Consider the following 18017-nt stretch of genomic DNA (forward strand, 5'->3'; position numbering starts at 1 on the left):
AGAACTAGTCACTAAGATATGAAGACAATCTTAGAGTACCTGGAGTTTACCTGGAGAGAGTTTCGGGGGTCAATGCCCCCGCGGCCCGGTCTGTGACCAGGCCTCCTGGTGGATCAGCGCCTGATCAACCAGGCTGTTGCTGCTGGCTGCACGCAAACCAACGTACGAGCCACAGCCCGGCTGATCAGGAACTGACTTTAGGTGCTTGTCCAGTGCCAGCTTGAAGACTGCCAGGGGTCTGTTGGTAATCCCCCTTATGTGTGCTGGGAGGCAGTTGAACAGTCTCGGGCCCCTGACACTTATTGTATGGTCTCTTAACGTGCTAGTGACACCCCTGCTTTTCATTGGGGGGATGGTGCATCATCTGCCAAGTCTTTTGCTTTCGTAGTGAGTGATTTTCGTGTGCAAGTTCGGTACTAGTCCCTCTAGGATTTTCCAGGTGTATATAATCATGTATCTCTCCCTCCTGCGTTCCAGGGAATACAGGTTTAGAAACCTCAAGCGAATTATAATATAAACTTATAATATAAAAATACAAATTGAAATGGTACTTGCAATTGCACTAGAGTCTGGTATAGGTTGTTGACAAGATCAAAGTATAACTAGATTTAAATTGACAAAATAAAATTCACAATTAAAGTACCAAAAGAATAATAGTAAAAAATAACAATGGTAATGTCTTGGTTATAATATGATAGTAAGTTGGTAGACAGGTAGACAGGTACACAGGTACAAAGGATAATATAAAGGTTGGAGTTGAATATACAAACTTGAAAATTTGGCAACAAAATGTTATGGGAAGTATAAAATAATGTTTAATGTACAAAAGTAAAATTGACTGGATATTGTGTGTGCAATTAGTGTATATTTCAATTATATTATTGTTCAAGGCCCTTAACTATCTTTTGCTAACTAGTACCAACTACCTCATGTATCTTTTTTTTTTCTACTTTTTTTTATTCTTTTGCTACCTTAACTTGTATATTTTATCTTGTCAATTTAAATCTAGTTATACTCTAATTCTTGTAAACAACTTATATAACACCTTAGTGCAATTACAATTGAGAGTCTTGTGCCTTTTTTATATTATTAGATTAAACTCAGTTGTACTATAGTCAATACCAAATTCATTATATTAGACCATATTGCAATTACTAGTGAGAGACTGGTGCTATTTTTAATTTGTATTTTTATATTATAAGATTAAATCTAGTTGGACTATAGCTCATTCTAGCTCAAAACATAGACTCCACAAAAGTCATTATATTAGACCTTAGTGCAATTACAAGTGAGAGTCTTGTTCTATTTTAAATTTGTATTTTTATATTACTAGTTTATACCTAGTTGTACTTTAGTTCATTCCAGCACAACACATAGACAACATCAACTTCATTATGTGTAGTAGTGACTATACTCTATATGACCAAAATACTCTAGCTATATACTTATCCAAGCTTCCCACCACTACAGATATCACTACTAGAACTCAACACATAACTCAGGATATAAATAACCATAATTTAAACCTAGAAGATGATTGATCACATTGACCCTGATCTAAACCTCCATAATCTGACACCCAATCAAAACCTATTGGAAAGTAACTGCCTTTATTACACAGCATCACAAGCCAGCACTATCCTAAACAATGCTAAAAGCCTATCAGTACTTAACTACAACATCAGGTCCTTAAGCAAACACTATGATGACCTCCTGGCACTCCTTGAATCACTAAAGACACCCTTCTCCTGCATTATTCTTACTGAGACCTGGCTTAAGCAGGACACAATAGATATCTACCCTCTACCAGGATACACAGCAATTCACAACTGCAGACCAAACCAAGTTGGGGGTGGTATTGCAATCTATTACTCTAACCAATTATCTTGTATTAGCACCACTTGCTTTAGTGATGAATATGGGGAATACATTTTTGCTAATTTTACTGTAAAAAACCTTAAGACACCTATAACAATCGGTGCCATTTACCGGATACCTCACACAAACATCCCAAATTTCAGTGAGAAATTAAAGTCACTAATAACAAACAGACAAATGAATAAGCACCACCTTCTCTTAGCTGGAGACTTCAACATCAACCTTGGCTTACTAGATGATCAGCCTGTAACTGATTTCATCAACAATATGAACAACACACTTCTCATACCAACAATAACTAAACCAACCAGGCTCACTGAGACAAGTGCAACCATAATAGACCACATATGGACCAATATACTAGCCCCCCTTAAATCAGGGATAATCACAGATAGCACTACAGACCACTACCCTACCTTCCTCCTGACAAACATTAATAAACCACCACTTGAATACAACAAAGTCTCATTTACACTCCATGACGAGGCCTCAATAAGGAAGTTCACAACTGACCTAGAGATTGTTGACTGGCCTACAGAATTCTCCAAGGCCAATGGTATTGATGACTGGACAGACATTTTTCTTAACAAATTACTTAGAGTATACAACAAACATTGTCCTATAAAAACGAAACAGATCACAAACAAACGGCTTGGTTGCCCATGGCTAACCAGCACCATTCTGAAATCCACTGACAAGAAACACCAATATGAAAAGCAATATAGACAGGGCTTAATACACAAAGATATTCTTAAACACTATTCATCAGTTCTCACCAAAGTAATAAAGAAAGCCAAACAACTATACTACTCCAGTAGATTCACAGACACTAGAGGAGATATAAAAAAGACCTGGAAAACACTCTCTCGGATTCTAGGAACCCACAAACTGAAAAAAACCAAGAATATTGTCCTAACTAAACCTAATGAAACACCACTACATCCCACTGACACAGCTAACAAGATAAACGACTTCTTCTCAACCATAGGATCTAATCTCGCCAATAAAATCCCACATACTAATGCCCCTGCTGGGAACTACTTAGATGGGAATTTCCCAAATTCCTTCTATCTTGCACCAACTGAGCCCTCGGAAGTCACCGAGATTATAAAGTCACTTAAAAACAACTCAGGGAATCTGTCTAATGTCCCACCATTACTGTACAAGCGAGCGGCCCATATCCTTTCGCATGCTATTTCATTACTTTTTCACAAGTCCCTAGAAACTAGCACCTTCCCGAAACTACTCAGGATGGCAAGGGTTACACCAATACATAAAGGTGGTGACCCTACAGACTTAAGCAACTATAGGCCAATATCAAACTTACCATTGCTATCCAAAATCTTTGAGAAACTCGTGCACAGGAGACTATATTAATTTATAACAGTACAAAACATACTCAACCCCTGCCAATTTGGATTTAGGAAAAATAAAAGCACTAATGATGCAATCATAAAAATGCTAGATCTGCTTTACACAGCATTGGAAAATAAGGAATATCCACTAGGAATTTTTATTGACCTAAGAAAGGCTTTTGACACAGTAGACCACGACATCCTACTCCACAAACTTGACCATTACGGTATAAGAGGCCATGCGCTTGCTTATTTCAAATCTTACCTTACTAATAGGTATCAGTATGTTACCATTAAAGACACAGCATCAACAACACGGCCACTTGATACTGGAGTTCCACAGGGAAGTGTCCTTGGTCCCCTGCTCTTCCTCATATACATCAATGATCTTCCAAACGTATCCCAACACCTGAAACCCATTCTCTTTGCTGACGACACGACTTATGTCATCTCTCACCCTAATCTTGCCACCCTCAACACCATTGTTAACTAGGAGCTGATCAAAATATCGACTTGGATGACAGCCAATAAACTTACGCTTAACACTGACAAAACCTACTATATTATGTTTGGTAGCAGAGCATGAGATGCACAAATTAACATTAAGATAGACAACACTCTAATTACCAGATATAATGAGGGCAAATTCCTAGGCCTATACCTTGACAACAACCTGAATTTCAGCACCCATATCCAACACATAACCAAAAAAGTATCCAAAACAGTTGGGATTCTCTCCAAGATACGATACTACGTGCCGCAAAATGCCCTTCTCACACTATACCACTCACTTATTTATCCATACCTCACCTATGCTATTTGTGCTTGGGGATCAACTGCAGCAACACACCTAAAGCCAATAATAACCCAACAAAAAGCTGCAGTAAGAATAATCACTAAATCCCATCCCTGGCAACACACCCCCCCACTCTTCATAGATCTAAACTTACTCCCTGTTCAGTACATCCACACTTACTACTGTGCAATCTACATCTACAGGACCTTAAACTCCAATATCAACCTTGACCTAAAACGCTTTCTTGATAGTTGTGACAGAACCCACAGGCATAACACCAGACACAAACATCTCTACGACATTCCCCATGTCCGACTAAACCTTTACAAAAATTCAATTTATGTCAAAGGCCCTAAAATCTGAAACACCCTACCTGAGAACTCTAGAACTGCAGAGACATTCATCACCTTCAAAACTACCATTAGAAAACATCTTATCTCCCTGATAAACCCCATCAACTAACTACACGAATACCACCTGGTGGTTCACACTTACACTCACTCACCCATTTGACCATAAACAGAAATATTAATCTCAATCTTAAAATAATGAATCCTATGATACTCCAATACTGAAACTATGTACTGTGCCAAAACAAAAGCATTCACATTGCTAAACTCACAAACTAGTATTTAGTCACTTAACCTTAATACCAACTTACCTCATAATTTGTAATATTTTAAAATAAAGAATTAAACTAAGTCTGCCCGAAATGCCTAGCCATGCTAGGCGTTCTAGTGGTACACTCTGTAATCATTATTTAACTACATGTAAACCACACAACAACCAAATTCTGTAAATTCAACATTGTAATCTTTATAGAGAATAAACTTTGAAAGTGACCTGAAGAGTGTCATCATGGGCTTGGCCTATATGGCTTTAATAGGTCTAGTAGAGAAGTTTAGTAGTGAATAATTACAGTTTTGAACTATTTTATAAAAATTACAGTATTACAATTGAACAATTGAAACAATTTACAATATGAAGTACTACTGAGTATTTAAAATGATGAAATTTTAATATTAAAATTTTGAAGTATTACAGATTTACAACAGAACAAATTAAACAATTTACTATAGAAAAACTGCTCATTTCTAACTTTGTAAATATGTTACAGAAAGTTTAAAATAAAATTTGTGTAAATTTTATTTTATGTAAATTTTATTATTTTATTACATATTTTTGTTTTACATCCCAAACTAGCAAAAATTATAGATTTTGCCATTTTTTGTCAAAAATTCATCCTTTAAGCCACAAAACCAAAGTTTAAAAGGAATAATGGGCATTTTCTATTGTTTTGCAATAAAAAGAGTTGGAAAATAACACTTACTTGCCAGGAACAAAAACTGTGCTACATAATGTCATTTATTACAAGAAAATTTAGGAAATTTGCTTAATATATGTGGTATCTTATTTTCATTAATATCTTGATATGTCACGGTTATTATACTATCTATCTCTGTACTCCTCATTAAAAGGACAATTAAGCACATAGTGGGCACATAATTTGTATATAGTTTGATCATGATGTGTGTCTGCCAAACTGCCAGAAGCACTTGTGAAATGACTTGAAAACGCCCACTTTTAGGGTGAAACGTTAACAAAGATTTCATCATACCACATTTGTCTGACTCTATAGTGTGGGTATATGATATTATATCACTCCTTCATGTGTTGTTATTAACAGTGTTGGCTGGTAGTGTCTTACCTACCTGGTGCTAGTCATGCTAAGTAAGGTTATTCAGGTACACACACACACAGTTACATAATTTATCATACATAGCAGTATATGTGTAGAATACCTGGGATAATCCCCCCCCCCCCCAAAAAAAAAAAAGCAAAGTGACATTTCTATTGGGGTCCTTGAAGCTTAATTGTTGCAGAGCGTATTACGCTTTAAATTTATTTAGGTACACATAAGTAGTTACACAAATTTAGGTGACTACAATTATCATACATAGTAACTTACGTGTAAATTACTTTGGATAACTGAAAAAATCTTGTTTGTATTACATTTATCATTCATTACGTGTATCACACCACACAAATAACAACGTATTCTTCGTTACGTAAACAATGTCTTAGTAAGTTACCGAACGTATTATTCGTTACGTAACGAAATGTCTTAGTAAATTATTATTACAACAAAACTAAGTTAATTAAGGCGTCCCGTGTCCTGGTTGGCAACACACTCGCTACACACACTAAGTGTCCAAGAAGTTATATTGCCAGAGCACTGAAAGTAAAGGCAACACGAGCCCCTTTATAAATAGAAATAAAAATTAAGTTTCTAAATAGAGCAAGTGGACCTTCTTGCCAGTGGTGAGGGATGTAGTGGAGGTGTGAAGGCAACGAAATGTACTAGCAATCAGTGGGGACCACTAGAGTGACTAAGTAAGTAAGTTTATTCAGGTATACACAAATACAGTTACATAGAATTATCATACATACCAGCATATGTGTAGAGAACCTAGGATAACCCAAAAAAGTCAGAGTGACTTATTTCCATTGGGCTATTATTATAATAAAAAAGAAGCGCTAAACCACAAGGGCTATACAGCCTCCAGGCTATTACTAGGTTACTGATACCAATAATTGCTTTGAAAAAGGAAAGAAGGAACTTTTTTTGCGGTGAAGGAATAAGAGAGGGAAGATGGCAGGCATCAGAGGGGTACAGGTGCCATAATTATATTTGCATTTCTTATTATTATCGCCGAAGAAGGAAATTAGTCATGGGGACTGAAAAAGGCGACTGGAGTAATGGTACCCTAGACAGTGAAACCCCCACAAATGCCATCCTATCAGAAACGTAAATGTCATTATCACAGCAAGGTATGGCACCACCACATACCCACAAAAAAAAAAATAGTGGCGCACAGCTTTTTGTGGAGCTCTTATGTGGTGATATTGAAACTAGTCCAGAACCTCAGGCTAATGTACAGGTTCCAACCAGGGAGACTAGGTGTCGAACATTAAAATGGTATAAAATACCGACAGGTTGTTAGGTAAGACACATATGCAACAGTTAGGTATCTTTATTTCGAAACGTTTCGCCTACACAGTAGGCTTCTTCAGTCGAGTACAGAAAAGTTGATAGAAGCAGAAGAGACTTGAAGACGATGTAATCAGTCCATCACCCTTAAAGTTTTGAGGTGGTCAGTCCCTCAGTCTGGAGAAGAGCATTGTTCCATAGTCTGAAACATATTGTTTCAGACTACGGAACAATGCTCTTCTCCAGACTGAGGGACTGACCACCTCAAAGCTTTAAGGGTGATGGACTGATTACATCGTCTTCAAGTCTCTTCTGCTTCTTTCAACTTTTCTGTACTCGACTGAAGAAGCCTACTGTGTAGGCGAAACGTTTCAAAATAAAGATACCTAACTGTTGCATATGTCTTACCTAACAGACTAGGTGTCCCTGTGATCATTGTGGTCAAGGTGTCGGTAGCCGGAGTCGTGAGATAAATTGTGATGTATGTGAACACTGGCTTAAATCAAGTTTATAAAATTGCTCACAATCAGTGTCCAGAATATCTTGCTGCCAATTTTGTCAAAGCTGGAAGCCAAAGCAATCATGGTACCAGGGAGAGAGCACAACTTTGCAGTACCCACAGTCAGTGGCCAGGCTTCAAACACCTTTTATTGTGCAGCAATGTATGGTTCCTGCCTCCACTAGGTCACTTAAGAACATAAGAACGAAGGAACACTGCAGAAGGCCTACTGGCCCATGCGAGGCAGGTCCAAGTCTCCTACCGGCTTAAGCCAATGCACCCAACCTAGTCAGGTCAGGTCACATTGACTTAAGGGAGGAACACGGCAACCGACCTGTTAGCACAAGCTATCAGGTCTAACTCACACCCACCCACATCTACTCATGTATTTATCCAACCTATTTTTAAAGCTACACAACGTTCTGGCCTCTATAACGGTACTTGGGAGTTTGTTCCACTCATCCACAACTCTATTACCAAACCAGTACTTTCCTATATCCTTCCTGAATCTGAATTTTTCCAACTTAAAACCATTGCTGCGAGTCCTGTCTAGGCTAGATATTTTCAGCACACTATTTACATCCCCTTTATTTATTCCTGTCTTCCACTTATACACCTCAATCATATCCCCCCTAATTCTACGTCTTTCTAGAGAGTGCAGTTTCAGGGCCCTTAGTCTATCCTCATAGGGAAGGTTTCTGATACATGGGATCATCTTTGTCATCCTCCTTTGTACATTTTCCAGAGAATTTATATCCATTCTGTAATACGGTGACCAAAACTGTGCAGCATAATCTAAATGAGGCCTAACCAAGGATGTATAGAGTTGAAGAACAACCTGAGGACTCCTATTATTTATGCTTCTTGATATGAAGCCAAGGATTCTATTAGCTTTATTGCGAACACTTATGCACTGTTGTCTTGGTTTCAGATTACTGCTAACCAGAACTCCTAAATCTTTTTCGCAATCCGTAATATTAAGATCTACATTATTTAGTTTATATGTGGCATGGTTATTGTCCTGTCCAACATTTAGAACTTTGCATTTGTCTATATTAAACTGCATCTGCCACTTCTCCGACCACTGCATCAGTCTATTCAAATCTTCCTGGAGTGCTCGAATGTCCTCGTCAGAATGAATTCGACGGCCTATTTTGGTGTCATCGGCAAACTTGCCGATGTCGCTCTTTATGCCCTCATCTATGTCGTTTATGTAGATTGTGAACAGCAGGGGGCCCAACACTGACCCCTGTGGAACACCGCTCGTGACGCTTCCCCACTCTGATTTCTCCCCATTTATGCAAACTCTCTGCTGCCTATTTGTCAACCATGCCTCTATCCAGGAAAAAATTTCTCCTCCTATTCCATGTGCTTTAATTTTCCTCAATAGTCTCTGATGTGGGACCCTGTCAAAAGCCTTACTGAAGTCCATATACACAATATCATATTCATTACCATGATCTACCTCCTCAAATACCTTAGTGAAAAAAGTTAATAAATTCGTAAGGCAGGAACGCCCCTTTGTAAAACCATGCTGAGATTCGTTGATTAATTTATGCTTTTCAAGGTGGCTACGAACTGCCTCGGCAATTATTGATTCCATAAATTTTCCCACTATGGAGGTTAGGCTTATTGGTCTATAGTTCGAAGCTAAGGACCTGTCACCTGTTTTGAAAATAGGTATCACATTTGCCATTTTCCACTTATCTGGCACCATGCCAGTTTGTAGTGATATGTTGAAAAGATTAGCCAAAGGTGTGCTAAGCTCCTCTTTACATTCCTTTAGCTTGCTAGGCTATTCCACATCCTGACTACCCTATGACTGAAGAAATACTGCCTAACATCCCTGTGACTCGTCTGAGTCTTCACCTTCCAATTGTGATCCCTTGTTTCTTACCTGGAACATCCTGTCTCTGTCCATCTTATCTATTCCACGCAGTATGTCGTTATCATGTCTCCCCTAACCCTTCTGTCCTCCAGTGTCGTCAGTCCAATTTCCCTCAACCTTTCATCTCGTGTGTGTGTGTGTGTGTGTGTGTGTGTGTGTGTGTGTGTGTGTGTGTGTGTGTGTGTGTGTGTGTGTGTACTCACCTATTTGTGGTTGCAGGGGTCGATTCACAGCTCCTGGCCCCGCCTCTTCGCTGATCGCTACTAGGTCACTCTCCCTGAGCCGTGAGCTTTATCATACCTCTGCTTAAAGCTATGTATGGATCCTGCCTCCACTACATCGCTTCCCAAACTATTCCACTTACCGACTACTCTGTGGCTGAAGAAATACTTCCTAACATCCCTGTGATTCATCTGTGTCTTCAACTTCCAACTGTGTCCCCTTGTTACTGTGTCCAATCTCTGGAACATCCTGTCTTTGTCCACCTTGTCAATTCCTCTCAGTATTTTGTATGTCGTTATCATGTCCCCCCTATCTCTCCTGTCCTCCAGTGTCGTCAGGTTGATTTCCCTTAACCTCTCCTCGTAGGACATACCTCTTAGCTCTGGGACTAGTCTTATTGCAAACCTTTGCACTTTCTCTAGTTTCTTTACGTGCTTGGCTAGGTGTGGGTTCCAAACCGGTGCCGCATACTCCAATATGGGCCTAACGTACACGGTGTACAGGGTCCTGAACGATTCCTTATTAAGATGTCGGAATGCTGTTCTGAGGTTTGCTAGGCACCCATATGCTGCAGCAGTTATATGGTTGATGTGCGCTTCAGGAGATGTGCCTGGTGTTATACTCACCCCAAGATCTTTTTCCTTGAGTGAGGTTTGTAGTCTCTGCCCCCCCTAGACTGTACTCCGTCTGCGGTCTTCTTTGCCCTTCCCCAATCTTCATGACTTTGCACTTGGTATGATTGAACTCCAGGAGCCAATTGCTGGACCAGGTCTGCAGCCTGTCCAGATCCCTTTGTAGTTCTGCCTGGTCTTCGATCGAGTGAATTCTTCTCATCAACTTCACGTCATCTGCAAACAGGGACACCTCAGAGTCTATTCCTTCCGTCATGTCGTTCACAAATACCAGAAACAGCACTGGTCCTAGGACTGACCCCTGTGGGACCCCGCTGGTCACAGGTGCCCACTCTGACACCTCGCCACGTACCATGACTCGCTGCTGTCTTCCTGACAAGTATTCCCTGATCCATTGTAGTGCCTTCCCTGTTATCCCTGCTTGGTCCTCCAGTTTTTGCACCAGTCTCTTGTGTGGTACTGTGTCAAACGCCTTCTTGCAGTCCAAGAATATGCAATCCACCCACCCCTCTCTCTCTTGTCTTACTGCTGTCACCATGTCATAGAACTCCAGTAGGTTTGTGACACAGGATTTCCTGTCCCTGAAACCATGTTGGCTGCTGTTGATGAGATCATTCCTTTCTAGGTGTTCCACCACTCTTCTCCTGATAATCTTCTCCATGATTTTGCATACTATACATGTCAGTGACACTGGTCTGTAGTTTAATGCTTCATGTCTGTCTCCTTTTTTAAAGATTGGGACTACATTTGCTGTCTTCCATGCCTCAGGCAATCTCCCTGTTTCGATAGATGTATTGAATATTGTTGTTAGGGGTACACATAGCGCCTCTGCTCCCTCTCTCAATACCCATGGGGAGATGTTATCTGGCCCCATTGCCTTTGAGGTATCTAGCTCACTCAGAAGCCTCTTCACTTCTTCCTCGGTTGTGAGCACTGTGTCCAGCACATTCAATTCAAATTCAAATTCAAAGTTTATTCTCTATAAGGATTACAATGCTGAGTTTACAGAAATTTGGTTATTGTGTGGTTTACATGTAGTAAAATAGTGATTACAGAGTGTACCACTAGAACGCTTAGCATGGCTAGGCATTTCGGGCAGACTTAGTTTTATTCTTAATTGTAAAATATTACAAATTATGAGGTAAGTTGGTATTATGGCTAAGTGACTAAATACTAGTTTGTGAGTTTAGCAATGTGAATGCTTTTGTTTTGGCACAGTACATAGTTTCAGTATTGGAGTATCACAGGATTCATTATTTTAAGATTGAGATTAATATTTCTGTTTATGGTCAAATGAGTGAGTGAGTGTAAGTGTGAACCACCAGGTGGTATTCGTGTAGTTAGTTGACGGGGTGTATCAGGGAGATAAGATGTTTTCTAACGGTAGTTTTGAAGGTGATGAATGTGTCTGCAGTTCTAGAGTTCTCAGGTAGGGTATTCCAGATTTTAGGGTCTTTGACATACATTGAATTTTTGTAAAGGTTTAGTCGGACACGGGGAATGTCATAGAGGTGTTTGTGTCTGGTGTTATGCCTGTGGGTTCTGTCACAACTATCAAGAAAGCGTTTTAGGTCAAGGTTGATATTAGAGTTTAAGGCCCTGTAGATGTAGATTGCACAGTAGTAAGTGTGGATGTACTGAACTGGGAGTAAGTTTAAGTCTATGAAGAGTTGGGGGGTGTTGCCAGGGATGGGATTTAGTGATTATTCTTACTGCAGCTTTTTGTTGGGTTATTATTGGCTTTAGGTGTGTTGCTGCAGTTGATCCCCAAGCACAAATAGCATAGGTGAGGTATGGATAAATAAGTGAGTGGTATAGTGTGAGAAGGGCATTTTGCGGCACGTAGTGTCGTATCTTGGAGAGGATCCCAACCGTTTTGGATACTTTTTTGGTTATATGCTGGATATGGGTGCTGAAATTCAGGTTGTTGTCAGGTTGTTGTCAAGGTATAAGCCTAGGAATTTGCCCCCATTATTTCTGGTAATTAGAGTGTTGTCAATCTTAATGTTAATTTGCGCATCTCCTGCTCTGCTACCAAACATAATATAGTAGGTTTTGTCAGTGTTAAGCGTAAGTTTATTGGCTGTCATCCAAGTCGATATTTTAATCAGCTCCTCATTCACAATGGTGTTGAGGGTGGCAAGATTAGGGTGAGAGATGACATAAGTCGTGTTGTCAGCAAAGAGAATGGGTTTCAGGTGTTGGGATACATTTGGAAGGTCATTGATGTATATGAGGAAGAGCAGGGGACCAAGGACACTTCCCTGGTGGTGTACCCCACCTCTCCGTCTTTCTGGAGCCCCTTCTGTCTCCTCTGTGAACACTTCTCTGAATCTCTTGTTGAGTTCCTCACATACTTCACGGTCATTTCTTGTTGTCTCTCCTCCTTCCTTCCTTAGCCTGATTACCTGGTCCTTGACTGTTGTTTTCCTCCTGATGTGGCTATACAACAGTTTCTGGTCAGATTTGGCTTTCGCTGCTATGTCATTTTCATATTGTCTTTGGGCCTCCCTTCTTATCTGTGCATATTCGTTTCTGGTTCTACGACTGCTCTCCTTATTCTCCTGGGTCCTTTGCCTTCTATATTTCTTCCATTCCCTAGCACACTTGGTTTTTGCCTCCCTGCACCTTTGGGTAAACCATGGGCTCATCCTGGCTTTTTCATTATTCCTGTTACCCTTGGGTACAAACCTCTCCTCAGCCTCCTTGCATTTTGTTGCTACATATTCCATCATCTCATTAACTGGCTTCCCTGCCAGTTCTCTGTCCCACTGAACCCCGTTCAGGAAGTTCCTCATTCCTGTGTAGTCCCTTTCTTGTAGTTTGGCTTCATTCGTCCTGGCCTTCCTGCTTCTCCCTCCACTTGTAGCTCTACTGTGTATTCGAAGCTTAAAACCACATGGTCACTGGCCCCAAGGGGTCTTTCATATGTGATGTCCTCGATATCTGCACTACTCAAGGTGAATACTAAGTCCAGCCTTGCTGGTTCATCCTCTCCTCTCTCTCTTGTAGTGTCCCTTACGTGTTGGTACATGAAGTTTTCCAGTACAACCTCCATCATCTTAGCCGTCCATGTATCTTGGCCCCCATGCGGGTCCAAGTTCTCCCAATCGATCTCCTTGTGGTTAAAGTCACCCATGATCAGGAACTTTGCCCTGCATGCATGAGCTCTTCTGGCCACTCTAGCCAGTGTGTCAACCATCGCTCTATTGCTCTCGTCGTAATCTTGCCTTGGCCTCCTGCTGTTCTGTGGTAGGTTATACATCACTGCTATTATCACCTTGGGACCTCCAGAGTGAAGCGTTCCCGCTATGTAATCACTTTCTTCTCCGCTGTCTCCTCTCTCCAGCTCATCAAAATTCCAGCGATTTTTGATCAGCAATGCCACTCCTCCACCCCCCCTGTTCCCTCTGTCTTTCCTCAGGATTTGTTATCCCGTTGGAAAGATGGCATCTGTTATCATACCTGTAAGCTTGGTTTCTATGAGAGCTATGATGTCCGGTGATGCCTCTTTGACTCTTTCATGCCACTCCTCCCACTTATTTGTTATTCCATCAGCGTTTGTGTACCATACCTTCAGTTTCCTTTCCAACACTGTGGTTTGGGGGGCCTGTGAGGGTGGGAGACCTGGTAGCATACTGTGGGATTCTATAGCTCGGTGTTGGGTGGAGGCTGTGGGTATGGATTGTAGTGTGTGTTGGGATGGTGTGATAGGTTGTATGGTTCTGAGAATAGTTGTGTGTGTGCTTGCCCTTGCTGTTCTGTTCTGCTCTGACTGACCTCTGCTGGTTCCATCCTTGTCTCTTTTCCTAGCTCCTTTCGCTTTTTTGTCCTCTCCCTCAGCTGCTGTCGTTCTGATTGTGTTCTGTCTCTGTCTAGGAACACCCTCTTGTACTCTTCCGAGCATTTCAATCGTGGTTTCTCTTGGAGGATCCTGTTCCGCACTGTTTCCGTCCTGAGAATCAGCTTGATTGGTCGATTTCTCCCCTTCGAGTACCCCTGTATTCTCTGAAAATTTACAATCTCGTCCATCTCTTCACCTATTTCCGTGATGATTTTCTCAATCTCCTTTCTTTCTTCCTGCTGCCTTTCGGTGTGTGTCCTTTCCTCTCTCTCCTGAAGCCCATGGATAAACACTGATTTTGCCCTTTCCTCCTCCCATTGCCTCACCCTCTGTGACTCTGTGATGTAGTTCAGCTGGGCTTGTGAGGTCTCTGGGGAGACCTAATTTAACCAATTATATCGTCACACCTTGCCTTGGCATACGTCTGCAGCCACGCCCACGTCTGAGGTCTTTTGTTCTTGACGGCTTCAGACCTAGGCGTCAGGTCATACACGTGGTTGTGGAGGGTGCTTGGACCACCATAAAAGCCCAAGGAAGAGCATGATCAGGAGATTCGAGCGGAGCTGCTGCTGGGGTGCAGAGCTCCTGAGCAGAGACTTCGAGCGGAGCTGCTGCTGGGGTGCAGGGCTCGGGAGAAGGCTGCTGAAGTCTCTGGAGGAGACTGTTGGAGGCAGTGGGCAGAGTACTGGCTTGGCACAGTACTCGTGCTGTGTAGGTCTTGGGACCTGGGGCTTAGTTCCTGTAGTGAACTGTCCTCTGTGCTATATTGTAAGTTACATTCATTTTGGTCAAGTTGATTGTGTTCCCTGTCTCACTGCTTATGTGTACCACCCCATTTATCTAAACCACAATAATGTTCTCCTGTTCCCAAATATATTATTGTACAAAGACTTAATAATAAACTGTGTTTGAGTAGAATAGTAATATTCACTGCCCACCGTTATTTATTATTTTTTCTTATATTTTATTATGTTTATATGAGTGAAGAATGGGCGAGGCATATGTTAGTGAGTAGTGTAGAGTTAATGAGAGTGTCGTGGTGGTCACCACTGACCTGTCATTACCTACCTACCTCCACATACCTCACTCCTACCACCTCGCCTCTCCCCTGCCTACATAATCCCTTACTCCCATATTCCCCACTTATATCCTATTCAATCGTTACCCCCCTACATGACAACCCTGGATCCTGCCTGTATGTGGTCAGTTTCTCCCTTGATTTTTCCAGTGGCTCTTGATAGCATGGTTGTGCCTCAGCATTCGACCTATCACCCTCTCCATCTGCAACCAGCTGTTCTTCCCTTTCACTCCTTGGCCCTCCTTGGCAGACTGATATGACCTTAGCATAATTCATAATTCCTTCCTTCCTGTTCAGCCTCGCAGCTTTATATGCTGTGTCTTCTCTGGTCACTGCCCCTGTAACTCGCTTCAGCCTATTTATCTCAACTTCTAGGACCCTTATCTTGGCTACTGCAGTTTCGACTTGTGCCTCCCAATTCTTTGTCTCCTTCTCCAACCTCCTTTCCAATTTCACAGAGAGCTCTTTCTCCATTTTTTCAGAAAGCTCTCCTAATTTTCTCTCCCACTCTTGTTCCATCCTTTCCCACTGCTCCTCCATCCACTCCTTCCTACCAGAACCATTCTCATCTGATCCTTGGTTCCTGCGAGTCCCCACCATTTTTTTTTTGTGAGAGAAGAGAGAAGGGAAAGGTAGAAGGAGAGAGAGAGGGGAAGAGTGAGAAGGGAAAGGGGGAGAGAGAGTGTGAGAGGGGGAAAGAGAGAGAAGGGAAGGGAAGGAGAGGGGGAGAGTGAGAAGGGAAAAATGGAGAAGAGATGGAGAGAGAGAGAGAGAGAGAGAGAGAGAGAAGGGAAGGTAGAAAGAGAGAGGGGGATAGTGAGAAGGAAAAAGGGGAAGAGAGAGTGAGAGTGAGTGAGAGAGAGAGGTGGGAGAGAGAGTGAAGGGAAGGGTAGGAGAGGGGGAGAGTGAGAAGGGAAAATGGGGAAGAGAGAGAGCAAGAGAGAGAGAGAGAGAGAGAGAGAGAGAGAGAGAGAGGGAGAGAGGGAGGGAGAGAGAGAGAGAGGGAGAGAGGGAGGGAGAGAGAGAGAGAAGGCAAAGAGAGGGGGAGAGAGAGGGGGAAAGAGGGGGGATAGGATAGGAAGAGAGGGAGAGAGAGAGAAGGAGCGAGGTTCAGATGGTCAGTTCACAGGACGGTGTGAAATCCTGTGTATGTGTGTGTTTGTGTGTGTACTACAGCTTACAAGTGCTTGTTCCTGTGTGTGTGTGTGTGTGTGTGTGTGTGTATGTGTGTATGTGTGTGTGTGTATGTATGTGTGTGTGTGTGTATGTGTGTGTACTCACCTATTTGTGGTTGCAGGGGTCGAGTCACAGCTCCTGGCCCCACCTCTTCGCTGATTGCTACTAGGTCCTCTCTCTCCCTGCCCCATGAGCTCTATCATACCTCGCCTTAAAACTATGTATGGTTCCTGCCTCCACCACATCACTTTCTAGGCTATTCCATGGCCTGACTACTCTATGACTGAAGAAATACTTCCTAACATCCCTTTGATTCATCTGAGTCTTCAACTTCCAACTGTGACCTCTTGTGTCTGTGTCCCATCTCTGGAACATCCCGTCTTTGTCCACCTCGTCTATTCCGCGCAGTATTTTATATGTCGTTATCATGTCTCCCCTGACCCTCCTGGCCTCCAGTGTCGTCAGGCCAATTTCCCTCAACCTTTCTTCATAGGACAATCCCCGTAGCTCTGGGACTAGTCTTGTTGCAAACCTTTGCACTTTCTCTAATTTCTTGACGTGCTTGACTAGGTGTGGATTCCAAACTGGTGCTGCATACTCCAGTATGGGCCTGACGTAGATGGTGTACAGAGTCTTAAACGAATCCTTACTGAGGTATCGGAACGCTATCCGTAGGTTTGCCAGGCGCCCGTATGCTGCAGCAGTGTGTGTGTGTGTGTGTGTGTGTGTGTGTGTGTGTGTGTGTGTGTGTGTGTGTGTGTGTGTGTGTGTGTGTGTGTGTGTGTGTGTGTGTGTGTGTGTGTGTGTGCGCCCACTTCTAAGTATTCATACTGCTAATAAATACCGGTAGATACCAGTAATTCTAAGCTTACCAATACTTGTAACACTTATCGATTCTACTTCTAAAATTCAGAGAGTAGCTAGGTTGTAAAATTTAGCTTGTCTCAGCTTAAGTGTCTGACGTTATCCCTCACTACCGCTTTACTCCTTGCACTCTCGTCTATGCTATTTCTACTCTAATTCTGGTAATGGCTTGCAGGAGTGAGTGACCAGTATCTAACAGTGATGCAGGACCAGAACTCAACCTTGCAAAATGCAACCTCAACAGGTGAATACTTGTGCTGACAGCGGTGTGATGACAAGTTGCCAGAAGCTGATGATGTAGTCGTTGTACATAGGTCTTCTATCACTATTTTGTAACTCCTTCACCCGTGATGTTTATAACCATATATGCTCATGCATCCCGCGTTCCTCAAGTGATTTCACTTTTCACTTATTACAGAATACACTTCACATTCGGTGTTACACTTTATATGTATAATGGCATACAAACTGTTGTGACGTCACTGCTTCAGCAGGCCTACTGCCACCTTCCCTTGTATATTTTATTTTTTCTTTCTCCTTTTGCTTATTAACTTTTTCACTCTCACATTTCGGTGCCCCACATTTCACTTGTTAACCAAACGCTGGTAATTCTTGAACACCCGTTTCCACACTCACTTTGATCTTTTTATGTTTGTATCTGTGTGGCAACAGTGCCAGTTTGGCGCTTTAAAAAAAAAATACTGAATTCAGGTTTCCTCTCGAATTCCCCGCTGCCTGCTAAGTGTGCATGGCTAATGGAAGCTGTAAACAAGCATCCTAACTCAAGGATCCA

At 41.9% G+C, this 18017-nt stretch overlaps 2 protein-coding genes across 6 annotated transcripts in view; one reads left to right on the top strand and one right to left on the bottom strand.

Annotated features, from left to right (window-relative positions):
* LOC128692519 (peroxisomal acyl-coenzyme A oxidase 3) overlaps positions 1-18017 on the bottom strand; it is a 314664-nt gene that overhangs the window by 257766 nt on the left and 38881 nt on the right. The window contains exon 1 of one of the 4 annotated variants that reach the window (XM_070090046.1): positions 5999-6137. The exons of the other annotated variants lie outside the window; for them this stretch is intronic. The gene's annotated coding sequence lies outside the window, so the exon portion shown is untranslated. Of the gene's footprint in view, positions 1-5998; positions 6138-18017 lie in introns of those variants that run through there. 4 annotated transcript variants of the gene reach the window in all.
* The window catches only part of LOC128692766 (clusterin-associated protein 1), a 149678-nt gene continuing 137938 nt past the window's right edge, over positions 6278-18017 (top strand). Inside the window, exon 1 of one of the 2 annotated variants that reach the window (XM_070090054.1) lies at positions 6278-6423. The gene's annotated coding sequence lies outside the window, so the exon portion shown is untranslated. Of the gene's footprint in view, positions 6424-17399; positions 17469-18017 lie in introns of those variants that run through there. The other variant, XM_070090055.1, reaches the window with a different exon arrangement.

The sequence above is a fragment of the Cherax quadricarinatus genome, chromosome 30 (assembly GCF_038502225.1).
Source record: "Cherax quadricarinatus isolate ZL_2023a chromosome 30, ASM3850222v1, whole genome shotgun sequence".
NCBI classification, from domain to species: Eukaryota; Metazoa; Arthropoda; class Malacostraca; order Decapoda; family Parastacidae; genus Cherax; species Cherax quadricarinatus.